At 47.8% G+C, this 21,260-nt stretch overlaps 1 long non-coding RNA gene across 1 annotated transcript in view; it reads right to left on the reverse strand.

The window, feature by feature from the left end:
- Positions 1-21,260, reverse strand: part of LOC147685300 (uncharacterized) — a 580,416-nt gene that overhangs the window by 400,025 nt on the left and 159,131 nt on the right. The window contains exon 2 of the long non-coding RNA XR_015300434.1: positions 4,700-4,810. This is a non-coding gene — a long non-coding RNA (uncharacterized LOC147685300). The remainder of the gene's footprint in view (positions 1-4,699; positions 4,811-21,260) is intronic.

The raw sequence follows: 21,260 nt of genomic DNA on the forward strand, positions 1-21,260 counted from the left end.
ATCCCCCACTGCAGCCTTGGCCTACTGACACCGGTGCCATCGACTCCAGTTCGCCAGCACTCCAGCAACGACGCCGCCGCTGCTTGCACCGTGACCTGCTAGCACCTTTGCGAGCACCACCTTCATCTTGCAAAGCGATCCTTGGTCTCCCCGACTATGCCATCTGATGCTGTCACCAAGCTGCTGCTCGCATTGCGACCACCGCATGCGACACCGCTGCACTTTGCATCACAGCACCCGATGCCTTCCAGCACCAGTGCTCCTGATTCCATCATAGAGGAGCTCGACCTGCAACATGAGTGACTTCAAGGGCCTCAACGCCATGCATTTCTCAGAGGTACTGTTTGCGGGTTTTTCCGACACCGTAGCTGGCCCTCGACCCCGTGACCAGCCAGAACTGTTGGATTTGTTGTTCATGACGCCATGATAGCCCTGGACGGAGCTATCAACAGCAAGGAACTGTGTTTGAAAAAAAATTTGAAAACTGCAGATTTTTAAGTATAGTATTGTGGATTTTTATCGTATTTGGTCTTGTCTTAAGTATATAAACATATTGGATCTTTTTCTACACTGGTGTGGTGTCCTTCTGCAGTGCTTACACTGTATTACTGTTGGTTATGTGGAAATGCTTTACACACTGCCTCTAAGATAAGCCTGTCTGCTCGTGCCAAGCTACAAAGGGGGTGAGCATGGGTTATTTTAGGAGTGTAACTCTCTTATCCTGACTAGAGTGATGGTTTCCGCCTGGCTTTGGCACATGCCCTAGCCTTCCATGAACCCCATTTCAAACATAAACTCTTTCAGAAGGCCACAGGGCAAGCAGGTGTTACTCGACCTAACTGTTGTCATTAAGGCATTTTGCTCTTAATGTGCCAGGGCCCGACCTACTATGGATCCCACTCAACTTGGCCAAGTACTCCTTCTGCACTTTAGTCTCAGTGGTACTTGTGGTTAAGCAGTCAAGGCTCCATTGGGGGAGATTTAGATACAGGTCCAGTGAACTAGACTCATAACTCAAAGTGCAAACAGTAAGAAACCCTAAATCAATATCCAGCCACTTACTCGTTTTTATTTTAAAAAAGTAGTACTTTATTTCTAGCTACACATGCAAAGAAAGGTGATATTTTAAGGGCAAAAGCACAATTCCCCTTGAGATTCGGGGCTCTAGTAGATGTCAGGTAAATCCCTGTCTCACCTTCCTTTGTGTAACATATTTGGTTATTCCCCATTCACTGGTGGCCGCAACCAGGGAATGGAGTGATAGTTCTTGGGTTGTGGGGAGGTACAAAATAATCACAAAAATAAACAAAGAACAAAAATCATGTTAAATACCTTCTGAATCATTTTCTAATATTGTCAGTCTTCTTAGGCATCACACATCAAATTTCACATTTTAATATAAGTCAACTGATTTTGTTCAGGTTTTTAGGCACCATATATCCACTTTAACATCTTACTGCACATCATTTGATATATTCAGAGCTCCAATAAATAGGTTAAGCTTTCCATTGAAATTATTCATGTTCAAAGAATACAAAGCAACTTCGTAAATGATCACTGTGATATGTGAGACCATTATTCTCTCACTTTACATCAGTTGCCTTTCCTTCCCTACCCTAGGTATCCATTAATAATTTTTTATCTATTAGAAAGGACAGCCTTAAGGCAGTTTTAAAACCATTCTCAAATTCACAACCACATAAAACAAAATCCATCTCTGCTATAATCAGGAGTTGCAGCACATACAGGACAGATAGGCATCTTAGATGGGAACCCAAGGATGAAGCATGCCACCAACTAGTTTGGTGGGTGAGTGTTCTTTTAAAAAGCCTAATGGTTCCCTGTATGCATGAGTGAAGAAAATCATGACAACAGAGCCTTATAGTTGTGGATTCCTCTCCTCCTCATGTCTTCCGCAAGCAGGCCTGGGCTTCCTAGAATTCGATCCCAGGGACCTCCATAAATTGCACCCTTGCAAGCACATTAACTCATTGTACACTCACAGCACACTAACTGTCCATCACTCATATCTCTATGCATTGTCCCCTTACATGTACACATGCATTCAGCAAACACAGTCTGTGCACACTGTTCAGCTCAGAAGCTTTTCTAGTTTTAATCAGGGTGTGCTTGTTTTAGAACACACTGTCAGCACACTCACTCACCATGTGCATGCTGCACAACACTTCACCCTTCATGTGTTGTCTTTCTCACAAGTATGCATACACCCTGCGCATACTTCTATTGCACACACACTGCAAGCACTACTTCTTTCACGTTATGTATTCCTTACAGACATTCATACACTCAGTACATGCACATCTCTCACATGTATGACATAGTAATGCTCTGTCACTGAACTGTTTCCTTCCCAGGCACACATATAACCACACAGGGTCACTCATGCTCTATGCAGAACACTACATCTACCTGATGCAGGTCAACAGTGAATTAAGCATACAGCAGCAGGAATTTTAGTCTGTAGCCTCGCTTCAGTGGCATAGGGTAAAAAGCTCCTGTTCACTACTACTGATCACTACATGGTATGCTGCCAACACCACACTTGTGCGTAACTCCTGGTGAAGGTATTAACCTTCCACCATTATGAGGGTAGCGCTTTGGGCACCCTTCTCAGTCCAACAAGACCCCTAGCCATGAGAGAGGCTTATGGCGCACGCACATGATATGTGTTTGCCTACCTAACTTGTTGCAGGATAATGAAACCTCCATTGATCCTCAAGTATACATGTATAGCCCAGATCATTCAAGGGTAGTTGGGAAGGAGAAGTCCCTGCATGGTAAAGACATGTACCCCTGGGTGCTCAAGTTTACTGTTGTCTGGATCCCTAATACTTTTTGTTTTGTCATAGGCGAACACCAATCATGTGTGTGCACCATGCATACTCCCATAGTAAAGAGATTATTAGGTTTATTTAGAATAAAAATCATATAATAGTTTACTAAGAGCATAGTTAAGAAACTGCTGGAGCTGGCAGCAGCTAGTGAAGAAACTGTAAGGAAAATACTGCTTAAAATGGTAGTGGCGTCCATTGGAACTTGCCCTCAGTGAGCGGTATGAAAGATAACAGGGGTTAAAACAAGGCAATAGACCAAAAAAAACTAGAAATCAGTTCTGTCTTGAACTCAGTATTGGAAGCTTAGAGAAGGAAAATTCTGAACCTAATGTAACATTTGAGCGGTCGAAATTGGGTGTTTTCCACTGCACTATCCAAGGTCCACCATTAACGGAGTAACATATTTCTAAGGCAGAGTTTTAAATAAGCATTCCATGAAAGATTATATTAAAAAATATATATTCGTAATATATATAGGAGACTAATGAGAGAACACAGTGAGAAGAGAAATAGCTCTCTAATATGTTGTCTTCTTTCAACAGGTGAGACATGAATTAATCTGAAGTATGTGTACCCAAGTTTGTGTATGAATATTCTTGTGCATCAAAACCGATAAGTAAAAATGTGCTCCTTCTGTGTCGCACCACAGTGATGTCTACACTACACGTCTCTATTCACAACAGCCATCGTGAAGAACCTGAATTCAGTTACCTAGTCACCCGCCAATTAATTCAAACCCCTTCTACACACAGGACACTCTGCAAGGGCTAACCAGAGCGATACAATGGATAAATCACTACAGGGGCGGCTTTAGGCATGTGCAAGCTGTGCACCTGCACAGGGTCACCAAACCCCAGGGGCCACCACACCAATATATATCCTTAATACAATAATCCTCTGAGGATGGATACATATTTGCGTGGCGGACCCTGGCAAGGATTTGGCGGCCCCAGGCAGTGATTTGGCAGCCTCCGGCTCTGTTCCAAAACACCCTGACCCCCCCTCTTCACTGACCTCCGCGCTCCGCCCTTACCCGAACCCCTTTCTGTGCCCCCCTACCTACGCCCCCTGCCCAGGGCCACCATGAGCCTAGAGCCGCCCCTGATCATTATTCTACAGAAGGTTCAATACACAGGTATAACATTTGTCTGTTGGTTACTTATCATGTTGCACCTTTTGTAAGTCTGATATAACTTGTCAAACTAATCAAGTTCGTTTGAATTTGGGGTGAGAAAATTGACCCTTGGAGCGCCTCCTACTAGTATAGGGATCTTAAAGGTTGCTATTAGTTTATTTACTCCCATGGACCAGATTCTAACACAAATTATGTTGATGCAGTCATACCAGCATTATATTTTTTAAGAACGAGTGGTCCAAGGGAATGTGAAGGAATTGTGATTGTGGAATGATTGTCCAGTTTCAGTAGGCGTGGAATACACGCTGTGATTTTTCAGGACTCAAAAACACAAGTTTGTGCTGGTTTGTTTGAGGTTTTTACAGATCATTCAGCAAAGTGGTCAGAGATGACAGGACGTCAAATGTAACAAACAACAAGGTTACTGATGGGATGCTGGATGCTTGAATTAATCTCAAGTCATGGAGATTGCCTGGGCCATATTCCATTCCATGGTTTTCGGCCACCATAGTGTTCTAGTAATAGGCCCACTTTATGCACCGTTTTTCTCAGAGACAACAGGATTTCAAGAGCTGAAAAAAATCAACAGCCTTTCAGTGGTAACAGGATCTAACTTTAAAAGTTCCACCATATATTATTGAAACAGCATAATGTAATACCTCATTTTTTTTAGGAAAATCACAATGAAACAGCAGACAAGATGACTTACCTTCAGCACTTGAGAAGTGTTTTTGCTAGTCCAAAGGTCGGCAAATTCACCACGTAAAACACTCTGTTCGCCTACCTTGGCTCCTAGGCGTGGAGCAAACCTCTGTTGCACCTACGGGACAAAAAGACACCATGAAAAGCTGAAGTAAAAAGACAAGAAAAAAACTCTAAATATTAACGTGTGTTGATGATATGCAAAAAATATATTCCTATCTAGCCCAAACCAATTCCCAAAGCAGATATTGATCCAATTATTCAGCCTTTTATCAGCAACTTGGAGAAAAGCTTCTTGCCCCTACACGATATGTTGTAGCTAACTGCATGACCACAACCAATAATGCCCCTCCCAATCTTAGTCCCACTCTCAATAATATGGCAACATTGAGTGTCATGTACTTTTAAAGTGATAACATGAGAGTTGAGTCGAATTTGCACCATGCAATGTGATACATGTGCGATACAAACCTCTAAGATAGATTGATGAAGCGACGCAAAGCCATTTTCCGTGGATCTGAGTTGCTTCATAATTCTGGAAAATCACTGCGTTGCACTACTCTGCTCTGTCCATCACCACCCCCTTTTGTACCGCTTTTGGCCTCCATAAGTGTGGCTGGGTATGCTCAGACGTGAGTCACTTGCTCACTTTGCAAGTGGATACAAGCAAGCCGGGCTGAAGACGGCTGGAATGCCAGAAACCGGTCCTCGGAAGCTTGTTTCCGGTCCAGGAAAGACATGGCTTGGCAGTTCGGGCTGGACTGGTGCCATGAGGCACAGGGTCAGACTGATTTGCATATAGCCATGTCTGAACTGGGGTGGCAGAGTGGGCTAAAGAACTGTGATGGATTAAACCCAGATCTTTTGACTGGGTGTGAGTGTTTGATTGATTCAGATGCTCCGTCCATCACCACCCCCTTTTGTACCACTCTGCCCTGGGTAGGCATTCCATGGTAACTGCACTAGGTGTTCCCAAGCAACGCCTTTGGATTGTGATGCATACCCAGATTTACAAGAAATTGTAAACCTAGAAATGTGCCAAAATCTTACACCTTCCAGGGGAGAGGTAACAAGGAGAAATTCCTTTATTTCTCCATGTTACTTCCACTTGCCATGTGTGCTGCTTTCTGCAGCACACATAGATAGAGGAATATGCCTACGAGATTGTTTTTGTGCAGGAAGATGTCCCTTCCTGCTAAAAAACAACCCTGCTTGCAAACAGGCACCCTTGCACCTTGGCACAAGGGGGCCTGCATTGGCGCTAGGTTGCCTATTGTGCGATAGGAAAGGGGAAAATGCAGGAATGCGCCATATTCCCTAAACACTGGCCTTTCCTTACGGTGCAGCACAGCAAGATGACTTGCTGCGCTGCGCCATAGTTTCATAAATATTCCCCTTAGAGTTTTTATTCACAGTAGCAGTCACAATGTTGCAAAAGCATATTAAGAACATTTATGAGAATGGGTTCAACCCTCCTTGAAACCTTCTGGAGCTCACCACAGACACAGGGACAAACACTGTTTAATTGTATTATAATTTTGTACAAATGCCGTGCTGAAGCCCTTCCATAAGAGGCCTTTCCAACAGAACAATACTTTATACTGCACATACCATAACATGTGCTATTGCCACCATCAGCATCCAACAACATCTCTACATAGGGGCGTGTGTCAAACACGATGCCTTGCAAGCTCTCTCCTTATTGACAGGCCAAAATCCTGGTCTCGATATCCTCTCCTGACAGTACCTGTGCTGGCAGTGTCCTTGCTAAACTGAGACTGGGGCTAAACACTCTGGGCATTGATGGTTTGGTTGTCGAGTCAAAAGGCCTCAGGGAGGAGGTTGACATAAATGGCCAGAAGCTGCAAAGATATGCGGATTCCTTGCACATGCCAACACTAGAATGCTGCTGTCTGCTGCCTTCTCTGAGATTGGCCTGGAGGCAGCGGCAACATAGAGTTTACACTAAGAAAGCTAGAGACTCTGGAAGTGTAGAGTGATTGCCCTTGACGCCCATTGGGCTAAGTAGCGCTATATAAATCGGGTTTCATTCATTCATTCATTCTTTACATCACAGATTAAAGCTCCTGGGATAAGGCCCCTGGGCTGCAGTGGTAACAGTGCACTAAGTGGTGGTGGTGGGTTCCAATTCATGACAACAACTCCCTGCATTATAGCTCTTCTAGTGCTTTTGTGCCTCTTACTGAAGGTCGGGAGCAGCATCACTGTTGCATCGCATCATTGCAAGAGTAATGTGGTACTACCAGAAGCCTAGAATATGGCATCATTGTTCGAATGGTTGGAGAGATGGATGAACAGAGCCATGTGAGGAAGAACCCGGTGGTGAGGGAGGCACATAAGCACTATGTGTTCTTTCTACAGAGAAAGATGAGAAGCTGTTTGAACTCAAATTTGATTTAGTTTTCAAATAGGATTATCGTGCTTGGGCCTCTGGTTGATAAGGAGGATTCACTAAATAGATAATCTTCCTTTATCTTTACATGGCCCTTCCAGAATTACAGCTGTTGTATTCGTTTTTGTAATTGTCACTGACATATGAGTAGGATTAGCTCCTCTGCGGTGTCCTTCGTTGTGGTCACTACCTTTGTCACACTTTCTAACTCCTTCTGCAAAACTGATAACAGACTATGCCCAAAGGCAACAATATTGATCTACATTTCAAATGAGGTTCTAGACTCTTTTATGGCAATCTAGCTATCCTCCCCGGCAATATCTGGCCAATTCCTGTACAGGAGAAGGAATGGTAACAAATGTTGCAAGTGAATCAACCAGTCAGAGTCAAACCTTGTGTACAACCGGGATTCCATGGCACATTTCTTCCAGACCGTTATGGGCACTGGTCACACTTGTGTACGGGCACACCTTACAAGCACAGCTGCATAGTTGAAGCAACTGCACCATGCCATAGCAGCTAGATGCCACACTTTAGGCTCAATATATTAGTCTTGCTGTTCACCAGAATATTTCAGATGGTGATACAGCAGCCACTCACTTCACATCCACAGGGTATTCCAAGGGCAGTACATGGGCTTTCTCCCTGCAAAGCCATATCTGCTATAAAAGGTAAACTGTGCTTTGCACCAAATATTCATCCTCCTGAAGACAGGTGTAACATTTGATAAAAACTTTCTTTTCTCCAAACATTCTCAACATACACACTTGAAAAAGTTTTGAAGTATTGCTAGGATTTCTACATTTTTACTGGAAGGGAACCCTTCCAGTACAAACCTATCCTACACATAATGAACACATCCGAACATTCTGGTGTGGTGCAAGGATGGGTGCATGGCACAAGCTGGTTAAAGTGATCCACTACATGGGGAGTAAGAAACAGTATCTTCGTAGATATGGCACTGCTCTTCTCTCTCCCTTGAAGCAACAAAGTGCAGCAACTTGGTTTGCTGCCCTGAGTCAACTATCAGTAAATCTGTTTCTCGATGTTGTATACCAGAAATGTGCTTGCATCTGCTCCTGTGACTTACTACATCGTCTTGGAACAATAAATATGGATCTCATTATGCATATAAAAGAAAAACCTGTATCAATTACATATACACAGACGCTGAACATCTCCACTTCCAGATACACACCGACCTCAAGACAACACTCAGAGGAACCCTCATCTACAGACCCCCAGGGCCCTGCACACACTTCAGAGGAACCCTCATCTACAGACCCCCAGGACCCTGCACACACTTCAGCGAAGACATTGCAGACTTCATCAGCCCACACACCCTCCCCTCCGCTGACTACATCCTCCTAGGGGACCTCAACTTCCACCTGGAGAACAACACCACCACCCTTCTGGACAACCTCGAAATCAAGCAACTGGTAAACATCGCCACCCACTACGCCGGACACACGCTTGACCCAATCTTCTCCTCCAGCAAGCACATCTCCTTCAGCCATTCCACCGGACTCCGCTGGACAGGCCACAGCTGCGTCCACTTAAGCTTCAGAAAGACCACTACTCACCACATCCCGCAACAGGCTCCCCGCAGGAACTGTAACAAGATCACCACCTACCAGCTCACCACATCACTGAATCAGAACCCTCCCGCCAGATCAACGGACCCAACCAAGCAGCCCTCAACCTCGCACAGTGGATCACCAACTGCGCCGACGACCTCGCACCCCTGAAAACCCATCCCAGCAAGTCCGGAAGCAAGAAAACCCCGTGGTTCACCGAGGACCTCAAGAACTCCAAGAAGAACTGCCGCACCCTCGAGAATGCCTGGCGAAAGAACCCGCCCACAGACAACATGACCGCCCTCAAGCATACCACCCGCAAACATCACCAGCTGATCCACACCACCAAGAAGACAGCATTCAAGGAACGACTAGACAACAACGCACACTACAGCAAGGAGCTCTTCAGCATCGTCAAAGAGCTTTCCAACCCCAGCGCCGGAAACAACGACATCACTCCCTCACAAGACCTCTGTGACTCACTCGCTATGTTCTTCCACAGCAAGATCGCAGACATACAGCTTCGGCGAACAGACCGCGCACCCCACCACAGAACCGACACCCCCCAACACCACCCTCCACGACTGGACCCCGGCCAGCACTGAAAACACCATCCGCACGATGAACACCATCCACTCCGGATCACCAACCGACCCATGCCCCCACCACGTCTTCAATAAGGCCGCCTCCGTCATCGCGCCTCAACTCCGAGACATCATCAACTGCTCCTTCAACACCGCCACCTTCCCGGAGAGCTGGAAACACGCCGAACTCAGCGCCCTCCTGAAGAAACCATCAGCAGACCCACCGACCTTAAGAACTACCGCCCCATCTTGCTCCTTCCGTTTCCTGCCAAAGTCATCGAGAAGACGTCAACAGACAGCTAGCCGCCTTCCTCGACCACTCACAGTCCGGCTTCCGAGCCAATCACAGTACCGAGACCGTCCTCATTGCAGCCAACGACGACATCCGAACCCTGCTCGACAACGGGGAAACAGCGGCCCTCATCCACCTGGACCTCTCCTCAGCGTTCGATACTGCACCCTAGTACAACGCCTCAACAACGTCGGAATCCAAGAGAAGGCACTGGAGTGGATTATTTCGTTCCTCGCCGGAAGGACCCAGAGAGTCCGCCTCCCTCATTCAGATCAGAGGCCACCAAAGTCATCTGCGGCGTACCACAAGGATCATCACTCAGCCCCACTCTCTTCAAAGTGCACATGAGCCCGCTCGCAGCACTCGCACGCCAACACAACCTCAACATCATCTCCTACGCCGACGACACCCAGCTGATCCTCTCCCTCACCAACTACCTCGCCACCGCCAGAACCAACCTGCACGAAGGGATGAAAGAAGTAGCCGAGTGGATGAAGAACAGCCGTTTGAAACTGAACTCAGACAAGACAGAAGTCCTCATCCTTGGACCATCACCATCTGCCTGGGACAACTCCTGGTGGCCCCCGGCTCTAGGCAGCGCACCCAAACCCACACCATGCACGCAACCTAGGCTTCATCCTGGACTCCTCCCTGTCGATGACCAGACAAGTCAACGCCACCTCGTCTTCATGCTTCAACATCCTACGCATGCTCCGAAAGATCTTCCGTTGGATCCCCATCGAAACCAGGAAGACGGTCACCCAAGCACTTGTCACCAGCCGACTGGACTACGGAAACACCCTCTACACCGGAACCACAGCCAAACTGCAGAAAAGACTCCAACGCATCCAGAACGCCTCCGCACGACTCATCCTGGACATCCCCCGCCACAGCCACATCTCCGGACACCTGAAAGACCTGCACTGGCTCCCCGTCAGCAAAAGAATCACGTTCCGCCTCCTCACCCACGCACACAAAGCCCTCCATGACCTAGGCCCCAGGTACCTCAACAACCGCCTGACCTTCTACACTCTCACCCGACAACTTCGATCGACCAGCCACGCCCTTGCCACCGTTCCATGCATCCGAAGAGCCACCATGGGAGGAAGATCCTTCTCCTACCTGGCAGCCAAGACCTGGAACTCAATCAATCAATCAATCACAGACATTTATAGAGCGCACTACCTACCCGGAGGGTCTCAAGGCGCTTGGGGGGGGGGGGTGCTGCTACTGCTCGAACAGCAAGGTCTTCCCATCCACCTCCCCATCCACCTCTGTCTTACCCAAGACCTCCTCTCCTTCAGGAAGCAACTCAAGACCTGGCTGTTCGAGCAGTAGCAGCACCCCCCCCCCCCCCCCCCCCCCCCAAAGCGCCTTGAGACCCTCCGGGTGAGTAGCACGCTATACAAATTTCTTGATTGATTGATTGATCTAATGCTAGTTGCTAGATATTGTATAATTGGTGAAGGGGTTGGAAGCAGCGCTAGGGCAATAAAAATCCTTGACAGAGAAAACCACAAAAGTCACTAAATTAACCTGTGCTTAACCCTCTGGTAGCTTTATACAAAATAAGTCAGGCTTACCTGAGAGGCAATGCGTAGAGTATTTATGCAGCACACTAAATATAGCACACAAACAGTAACAAAATGGAACCACAACACAAGAATAAATATCTCTAACCAAATTAGAAAACATGAGTATATTTTAATAAATAAAATGAAACCAGAACAATAAAAATCCAATCTGTGGAATTGGATATATTCAGTCTTAGATTTTAATTTAAAATAGCGCCTAAAAGGCAATTGCCACTCGTGGTCATCAGGTTGTGCTACACTGGGGAAAATCACAAGTTCAGGCCAACTGCAATAAAGCATGTGTAGATACAGGAGTCAATTTAGTCTCTCTGCAAAGTTACCTTCTAAGTTCAGTGTGAAAAGTTCTGTTTGCATTGCAGCGGGCCACTAGGAGAAGGCTGAGTGTTGTGGACAGTAGTCACTGTAGCTTTGAACTGGCGATCGTTGCAGGTTACTGTTGCTGTAGAACAAAGTGCAGGATTCGCGTTGCCACAGACAGTCGTTGTCAAAGTGAAGAGAAGGATTCACCGGAGCTTCATATTGGTAGTTGTTCTGAGCGGCAAAGTCTTGGCATGGACGACCTGGTTCTTTGGTTGTGAAGAGCCCAATCTTCAGGATTTTCACCTTTTCTTGCAGGAGAAGCCTCCACTGATATCAGCAAATGGTACATGACTTGGGGAACACCTCTTGAGGATCAGGACTCACTCCAGTAGAGCTCAGTGGGAGGGTGCAGGTAGGCCTAGTTTCAGGTCCAGGCAGGTCCACTTGTAGCAGGTCAGTTGGGCAGTTGCAGGGATGCCTCTGAAGCTTGTTGTGTCACTTTACCTCACACAGTAGGTCAGTTACCTGTTCCTTGGAGTAACTTTGGCTGGCCTTGGATGAAGGCAAGAAGGTTCAATCTTTCTTAAAAGTTAGCACAGCAGGGGGCGTGGCCAAGATGGCGGCGTAAGCGGTTATGCGGCTCCGAGCTCCCGCAAAAGCCTACTGAAGCACAGGCTAAAAGCCTCTTCTAGCCCCTTATGGGCTTGTGATGTGGGTCTGGAGAAGTCCCCAACCACGTCTGTGACCGGAGTTGCCGAGAATTTGGTGAAGTTTGTGCTTTGGAGACCGGAAGTGAGAGACCGGCGACGAGGCCTATGGGAACATGAACCTGGGAGTTGGACGAGGCGATCGGCTCCGGCAGGAGGTGTAGTGGAGGGAGTCGTCCGCGACAGATTAGTACTGGTGCGGTTCAGCCCGCGTGGGATCCTCACGAGGCCCCGGTTGCTGGGCCTACTGAGGGCTGCTGTGTACCCGCTGGCAGGTGTTGCTACCCCCCGATTGGAGGCAGGGAAGAAGGAGCGGAGGCCCAGTGATGCCAGCGACGACGAACTGGTCCGGGAGGCCCTACTCACGGGACCCCGAGGCGCCGAGGAGAATCGACGAAGCACCGCCGGAGTGAGACATGGTGAGCGGGGTTGGCTGAGGCCCACTGGGGGTCCAGGCTATTATGGGGATGGGTGTGAGATACTGCTGTCTTCTGGTTTCCCCTGCCGCCTGGGCTGCAGGCCATGGGACAGAATTGGGGACGACGGGGGGGGGTCGGGTGAGGTGTGCAGCCCCTTGTCACTCCTTGATTAGACTGTGGGGGAGGCCTCTGTGGTCTAAAAGGACTTGGGCCTGCTTTGTGCCAAAGGATCTATCGTTGAGGGGCGGGGAGGAGGTGCCCCCCACGATATCGCCAATGTGCAGCCTGCTGGAGCTAAGAGCCCGCTGCTCAGGTGGGCCGGCATCAAGACCAGTTTGGGGGATCGAGGTGGCCTCCTCCGGAGTAGAGGGGGAGACTTTGGTCGACCTGTGCAGTGGAGGGCGGTCGTGCCCACGGGGCGGGTGAGTCTTTCGAGGTGTGGTGAGGCCCAACCGCCATTTTTGGTCCGCAGTCTTCGGGTTCTGTAACCTGTGACTGGAGCGGACCCCCCCCCCTGCTGAGGGACGCTGGTGGTGTCGCAGCCTTGAACGAGGAAGGAGTGCTGAGACACAGCGGGACATGTAGGAAAAGGTTGTGCTGGCCATTTTGGCAGAGACCCACACAGGTACACAGTGGTGTGAAAGGCGGTGCAGGTGTTTGAAAGTGCCCTTCCTGCAGCTAGTCGTTGGGGCATAGTAGCGCTTTTGCAGAAGTCTGTCCCGTGAGCAATCAGGGTATGAATGGCCTGCTGACACAGTGAATGGTGTTATTCGACGGAGTCGACGAGTCGGATAGTAGGTGCTGGAAGTGGAACGAGCGCTGGCGGTGGGGTACCCCAACGATCCGGAAGCACGGGCAGACCCCTTGTACTTTTGGGCTAGCGAGGGCCGATTTGATGCTCCTGCGTCCATTGCTTAACTGGTCTCAGTGGGAGTCCACTTCCCCACCCGAATTCTCGGTGGGGTCTGGTGTGTGCGATGTCCTCTGCCAGAGGACGAAGAGACAAGATCCTCAAGGAACTGTTTGCTAAAGCTCCGGCGGGCCAACAAACGACCCCATGGCAGCGGCTGTTAACGCCCCCACTCCCGGCTAGAAGGATGGATCAGAGCCTATCACTAAGTCCTTCTTGTAATCCTTGTTGAATACCCTGCGTGATGACATTCACACCTTGAAACGGGAACTCAAGGAGGAAATTAAGGAAGTCTTCTGGGGCACGGATGCTAGTGGGGGACCTCGAGGGCAAGAGCGAGGGGGGGATGCAGAAGTGGAGGCATTACAGCAGCAAATAATACAGATCCACGACCAACAAGTGTATCTTCAGACCCACCTGGAGGATTTAGAAAATGGTCTCCGACGCCATAATATCAGGAAAGAGGAGTGAAACTGACCGAGGACACAAAGGACCTTTTTTGTTTTACCCGAGAGCTCTTCAATCATATACTGGGGTGCCCTCCGGAAGCGGAGCTCCGTCTCGACAGGACACACAGGGTGGGTCCCCTGCGGTCTACCTCTGCCCCACCACAGACATTTTAGTATGTGTGCTGGACTATAGCACGAAGTAGGAGATCTTTCAAAAGGTCCGCCAGATGCATTCTCTTACTTTCAGAGATCACTCACCAGCCCTCTTTCAGGATTTGTCCACTCTCACTTTGAAGAAACACAGGACCTTCAAACCAGTTACAGCACTACTGCAACAACCCAGCATCCCATATAGTTGGGGCCACCCATTCCGCCTGGTGTTTAAATGGGACAATAAAGACTATCAGCTATGATTCCTGTCGGAGGCGTGCAGGCTATTGGGCGTTGATCCACCGGCGGATGACAGGGACGCGACCTCCCGAGCTGTGGACGGCAAGGATTACCGACCGCAGTGGCGTCAGCAGAGGCGACGGGTGAGAAACCTCCTGCAGCAGTGATTGAAGAGGGTCAGCGGCTGCTGTAGAGATGGCAGCATCAGAATTGGCTTCGACCCAACCTGGCTGACTTTTTCGATGTTATAGCCTATAGTTTGCATTTTTTTCTTCCGGCACAAGTCGTTGGCGGGAGGGGGTATGTTAGAAATGAACGAGTTACCCGTATTGTTGTATTACTAAGCATCTATGGATGATGGACAATTTGTTTGAAAGTACTTCTTTTCTGATTTTGGGGGATCAGGGGGGGAAGGGGGTGTGGGAGGAAGTCTGCGGTCCTTTGTCCACCAAGAGCTTAAGCATGTCTTGAACACCGGAGGTCGACACACTGGGGGATTTGACACTTGAGGGGTGCACAGACCTTTCCTGGTTAGTGAGCCCAGGTGGCTGCCCCAACATAACGTGGTTAGATGCCAGTCACGGAATTGAAAATACTCACACTTAATGTGAGGGGGCTGAATAATCCAGTTAAGCACAAGGCTGTATTGCTCTGTTTAGAACAAGCCCATGCCGACATTTGCCTCCTGCAGGAGACGCAGCTCTTACAACAAGATTGCTATCGTCTCCGGTCCCAGATATTCCCCTTACAGTTTTTCTCTTCTAACTCCCCCAAGACAGCGGTGTGGCTATGCTTGTGTCCCAGAGATACAAGGGTAAGGTCCTGGATAAATTGGCAGAGATTAAGGGAAGGTTGTTAATCTACAGGTTTTCTTTAGGCACTAACGTGTTTACCATTGGCTCTGTCTACGCACCTAATGAAGGTCAAGAGAGGTTTTTTCACACTGTTCTTACAGAAGCTACTTCTACACCAGGCCTCCACATAATGTTAGGGGGTGACCTTAATCTGGTTTTTGATAATGTTCTGGATAGGTCCTGTCAGCGCACCAAACAAACGGGAGCCCTATCCGAAGGGGGTCTGGCCCGTTTGAGCGAGTTAGGCTTTAGGGATCTTTCCGTAGTTTCCACCCTCAGGAGCGAGAATATTCTTATTTTTCAAATGCGCACAAAATATATGCTCGTCTAGATTACCTGCTCGCGACACTGCCTACACATGCACTAGCCATGAAGGTGGAGATTGGAGTTGCCTCCTTATCTGACCATGCCCCAGTGACTGTCGCAAGCGGCGGACCGAGCGCCTTAGAGAGACATTGCTGCACCGAAAGGATGTGATTTCACGAAAACAGTGCACCTTCACAGACTATCTCTTCCATAATAGCAACACAGATGCTACACTTGCGACACAGTGGGCAGCTCTGAAAGCGGTTATCCGGGGAGAGTTTATTGCAATCTCGGCCACAGATAATGTGGAAAGGCAACGCAAGGAAGATGATCTCACCCAGCAAGTCAGAGAGTTGGAGCAAATGCACCAGAGCATGGGGGGTGCCCAGAGTCTGGAGGCAGTTGAAGGCGGTTAGGCAACAGCTAGTGGCGATCGATCAGGTTAGGGCGGAGTTTGCTGCCTTGAGACTGCGCCACGCTTCCTACATGGGAGCGGACAGATGTGGGAGGTTATTGGCACAAAAGTTGCGAGAGACTAGACAATGGCAGTCAGTGCAGGAGATTGATAGGGGGGATGGGAGGCACGTCACTGAAGACCATGACATAGCTGAAGCGTTTAGAGATTTTTATGCCGACCTTTATCTGGTGAGACCATTGGCGACATGGAGGAGGATACCTTTTTACAGTCCATTCCCTTCCCACACTCCCGGGGGATCAGGCAGACCTTTCAGAACGCAACATTAGACCAGAGGAGGTCATTGCTGCCATCTCCCGCCTGAAAGTGACAGAGACCCCAGGGCCTGATGGGTTTCCTGCGATTTTTTATAAAACATTCTGTGTGCATATCGTCCCGTTACTGGTGCCCCTTTTTAATACTTTTTTAGAGCCAGGAGCAATTCTGAGTGACTTCCTGGAGGCCTCTACTGCGGTTATACCCAAGCCCGGAAAGGACCGATCACGGTCTGAGGCGGACCGACCTATTTCACTTCTTAATGTTGACCTCAAATTGTATACAGGGATCTTGGCTGCCCTGCTCGGACCACAGATGGGAGGTTTAATTGACCCGGATCAAGCGGGTTTTATCCCGGAACGCCAGACCTTGGACAATACTAAAAGGGCCCTGAATCTTATCGAGAAAGCATCACGAACGGCTGGGGAATACATGATGCTAGCCATTGATGCAGAGAAGGAATTTGATAGGGTCCATTGGCCCTATTTAGCGAGGGTTCTTGAGAAGGCGAGAATGGGACTGAAGTTCCGTAACTATGTCCTGAACTGTTATAAATTCCCGGTGGCTACGGTGCGAGTCTATGGTTATTCCTCCCTTCAGTTTGCTATCGAGAGGGGAACAACATCTCTTTGAATATAAATAGGACTCTCCGTGTGCTTCATGATTTTTCCTGTTTATTACATTGGTTGTTTTTGTCCTGCTGGACACATTTGAGTTTGAACTTATGACTTACTCTTTGATTTGAATAACACAATTCAGTTTAGTTACATTCTGAAGTCAATCCCTTGTAGATTCCCCTACACTAGGCTCTAGTATGTGGCGCGTTGTTAGTCTACAGTCTCGAAGGCGTGTTCTCTCCTCTTATTATTGCACCAAGAGGAGAGGACACGCCTTTGAGACCGTAGACTAACAACGCCCCACATACTATCGCCAGCATCGTCTGGTTCAAGCAACATATATCAAGAAGAAGTCTTGTATCAACAATACCAGCCATAATCATACCAGGAGCCCCCATGTGTGTATCCTGTCTCGTGCCTCTCCTCAAGCATTAGCATACTGAATACATCACAGATCTATGGACCGGTAAACAACCTTTACAACAAAACTTTTACAACGCACTGCCATTATGACGCAACTTTTACAACGCAAACCATTACAACGCATTGCGCTGGGGGGCGCTCTAGGATAGGGAATAGGTTTAATGTACTATCCAACCCCTTCCCTACTATCCACGGGGACTGGAGTTTGAATAGTAAATTAAACTATTCACTTTCCAGCCCCCAAAGCACTATGTGTTGTAAAGGCATGCGTTGTAAAAACTGCGTTGTAAAGGCATGCGTTGTAAAAGCATGCGTTGTAACGTCATACATCCCTATGGACCGATATTAATACACATTTGCCTGCTTACTTCACCCTTTTTAGAGGTCCTGGCTGGGATCCCTGTAAGTTTTTACTGGCGTTCACCTTTACCTCACGGTGTCACTCCTTGTTCGCTTCTTGAGCAGTGCAAGCCTTTAGAAGGTTCCCCGTATTGACCAGTCCTGAAGAGACCTGACATCTTTTTCAGGTCGAAACGTCGTCGACAGATAAAGAGACAGACCGTGCACAACAGTTGCTTATACTTTCCAACTGCTGTATTTTGATTGTTTATACATTACCTGGTCGTCTCTTTAAAACCAGATGTAAACTTGAAACCTTGTGCTTTCCACACAGTATTACGTCTCACTTTAGTAGTTTAGGTTCTTTTTTGTAAAATTCACTTGGGACACGCCATCACTTTTGTGATTATTTGTTTGTACATAATATTGCAGATGCTTTCTCTGAACTGTTGATAAATATTTACATAAACTATGCGAATAGAAGATCAGATTCTCAAAGTGTGATGTAGCTTCTTTTTTTGACATTTCTTAAACCACCCACATTGCCATTGTGCCTTATACCTATCAGAAAAAGTTCCTATCTATCCACAGGAGCCGTTGTTGTTTTCTTAAACTTTACACCCAGGCTCCAAGTGAGTAGGGTTCCCTTGTTTTCTTTTCCCAGGTGCAGAAATTGAGGATTAATCCAGAAGTAACGAGGAATTTAATTTGGGGGCTATGTGCATACGATCAGCTTGTATGCTGATGATGTCTTGATATCGTTGTCTCAAACTAAGGTCACGCTGCCTGCCTGTATTGAAGACTTAGACTCGTTTGGGTGGGTCTCCGGGTTTAAGGTCAAGATGAGCAAATCAGTGGCCCTGGATTTGTCTTTAGAGAAACACACCCGGGATTTGCTGCATAGGGGGTTTCCCATTCAGTGGGCGATGGGGGCGGTTCCCTATCTGGGGATTAGATTGGCCCCATCTTTGAGAGACACGGTGGACATCAATTATGCTCAGTTACGGTCTAAGATTCGAAGGGAACTGGGGCGGTGGAAGCACTACCCTCTGTCCTGGCTTGGTAGGGTTGCAGCAATAAAGATAACTGTCCTCCCCCAGGTATTATTTTTATTTCGCACCATTCCCCTAAGACCCCCTATGGGTTGGATAAAGCAGACGCAGTCAGAACTGGCCCAATTTATATGGAATGGGAGAAACCACGCCTCAAACTACAGGTAGCGATGCTCCCACCAGAGAGCGGAGGTATCGGACTTCCGATTTGTCATTATATTTTCAGGCGGCTCAGCTACGCCTTCTGGTGAGTGCAGCAGGTGGGAGTCAGAAAAGCACTGGCGCTTCCAGGACCAGGCTGTGGCAGGTAGGCCCTTACAAGAAATCCCTTTCCTCCGCAAACACCACAGACTCCCTAATTTATATGCCTCATATATCACCAGGGTCCCTATAGAAGTTTGGGATAGGACAAATATTAGCCATGAATTTACCACTTTCCCGTCCCCTCTTACCCCTATTCTGGACAATCCGGAGTTCACGCCGGGATTGGACACTGCGGCCTATGCGAACTGGAGGTTAGCTGGATTCCGGTTTCTCTACCATTTATATGCAACTGAGGGGGTGATCTCCTTCTCTCATTTTAGACGGGAATATGGGCTGCAGGAAGGGGAGAGACTTCGATACTTGCAGGCTCGGCATTGGGCTCTTAATGAGCAGGTGCGCGCGGGGGCTGATAGACTTCTCACTCCCTATGAGTACTGGTTTATTACACGCAAGACGGATAAGAAATTAATATCTGACCTACATAAGTAGCTACTAGCTAAATACCTGTATGTTTATAGTTCTATCAGGGTTCATTGGGAGAGGGAATTGGGTAGGAAATTTAACCACAAGGAATGGGAGGGTATTTGTTATAGAGCACGTGACTCCGCCAATCATATGGGACTTACAGACACCTTAACAAAAATTGTGACGTATTGGTATTACACCCCCGAACGTCTCCATGAAATGGATCACACCAGGGAGGCAATGTGTTAGCAGGGCTGCAGGCATGTGGGGACTTCGGTGCATTTGCTTTGGGATTGTACACTCCTTCAGAGATATTGGAAACAGTTTCTGGATGAGGTGGACACACACTTTGATACAGAGATCCCCCGTCTCCCATCATATGTCCTCTTGGGACTCCTGAATCCCCTGACATACCCACTGCGCTCCCGTAGAGGTCACCTGATTGCGATAGCGCTGGGCACGACGCTACAAAACGTTCTCGCTCACTGGAGGACGGCGCTTGTCCCTACATTGCATGGGTGGTTACACCGCCTTTGGCTAGTGCTTGGCATGGAAAAGATTTCCCTGATGGCTGATGGGGGGGGGGCAAATATGCAGAGCTGTGGCAGCCCTTTTTGTCCCTGCTGTCTTCAGAGTTTCGTGAGGTCACCTGCCCCCGATATCTTAATTTGTTGCGTCTCTCGGAGACGGAGGGTGGAGAACTTGGTTAGCTCGATTAGAACGGTACAAGAGTGGTGGACAATGACCATGGGAGGGGGGAGGGGTTGGGTAGGGTAAGGGGGTAATGGGGAGGAGGGTTTAGTCATGGATTTTCTCTTCTCAGTTTTCCTTTTTCCTTCTTTGGTTTTTCTCTTGATGGGGTTGTACGCATTTATGTATGTCGCCAGTTTACATTCACGTTTGTCACTCATTGATATCAAATGTCTTCAGCTTTGGTTATGCTACTGAATGTAATATCACTGACAGTTTATGTTCAATCCTATGTGTGGCAATCCTTTAATAAAAATGATTTAAAACTAAAAGTCAGCACAGCAGAGCATCGAGCAGCAGGGCAGTCCTTTCTCTGAATCCTCCACAAGTTCAAAAGTATTCTAAAGAGTAGCTGTGGAGTTCCACTGTTATACCTGGTGCCAATATTTGTGAGTGTGTGTGGGGGTGGGGGTGACTCCATGTCTACCCCCAACACTAGTTCTGGAAAGCTCGTTTTCTTTCTCTGGTCAAGCCTCCAAGCTGTCTAGGGTGTTTAAAGGCAGGGCAGGTCTTGTGTCAGGTTCCTTTGTAGGTGCTGTAGGCAAAGCCTTTTGAAGTGTAAGAGGGGCTATAAAGATGGCCCATCCTGTCTACACTTAAGCTCCATTTTGTCTCACTGTCTGAAAGTAATAAACAAATCCTAACAGCAGAGAAAGTCACAGTCATGTGACCCAGGACAGTGGCAGAAGGCAAAGTTAGCTGGGGCAAGAAAACCACAACTTTCTAAAAGTTGCCTTTTCAAAATTGTAACTTAAAATCCACCTTGACCATTAAAGAGGATTTTACATTAAAATGCAGTTGAGTGTGACCAGCATATCTTCATCTACTCCCAACCTACAGTTAGTAATTATTGGAATGTTATATGGTGAACCAGTGCTGGTCTGTGGGAGAAAAAGCCTTACAACAGTGAAAAGTCGACTTTAGGAGCTTTTCCCTCCAGAACCTGTAACATTGAAATACTTATGCCCTACTTATACCTACCATGCACCTTACCCTATGGGATGTTTAGAGCCTACCATAAGGGAGACTTATTAATTAAAAGGAAAGGTTTAGGCTTGTACAACTGTTTATGTTGCCAGGTCGAAATGGCAGTTTAATACTGCACTCAGGGTACAATGGCAGGTCTGAGAGG

Source organism: Lissotriton vulgaris, chromosome 10 (assembly GCF_964263255.1).
Source record: "Lissotriton vulgaris chromosome 10, aLisVul1.2, whole genome shotgun sequence".
Classification (NCBI taxonomy): domain Eukaryota; kingdom Metazoa; phylum Chordata; class Amphibia; order Caudata; family Salamandridae; genus Lissotriton; species Lissotriton vulgaris.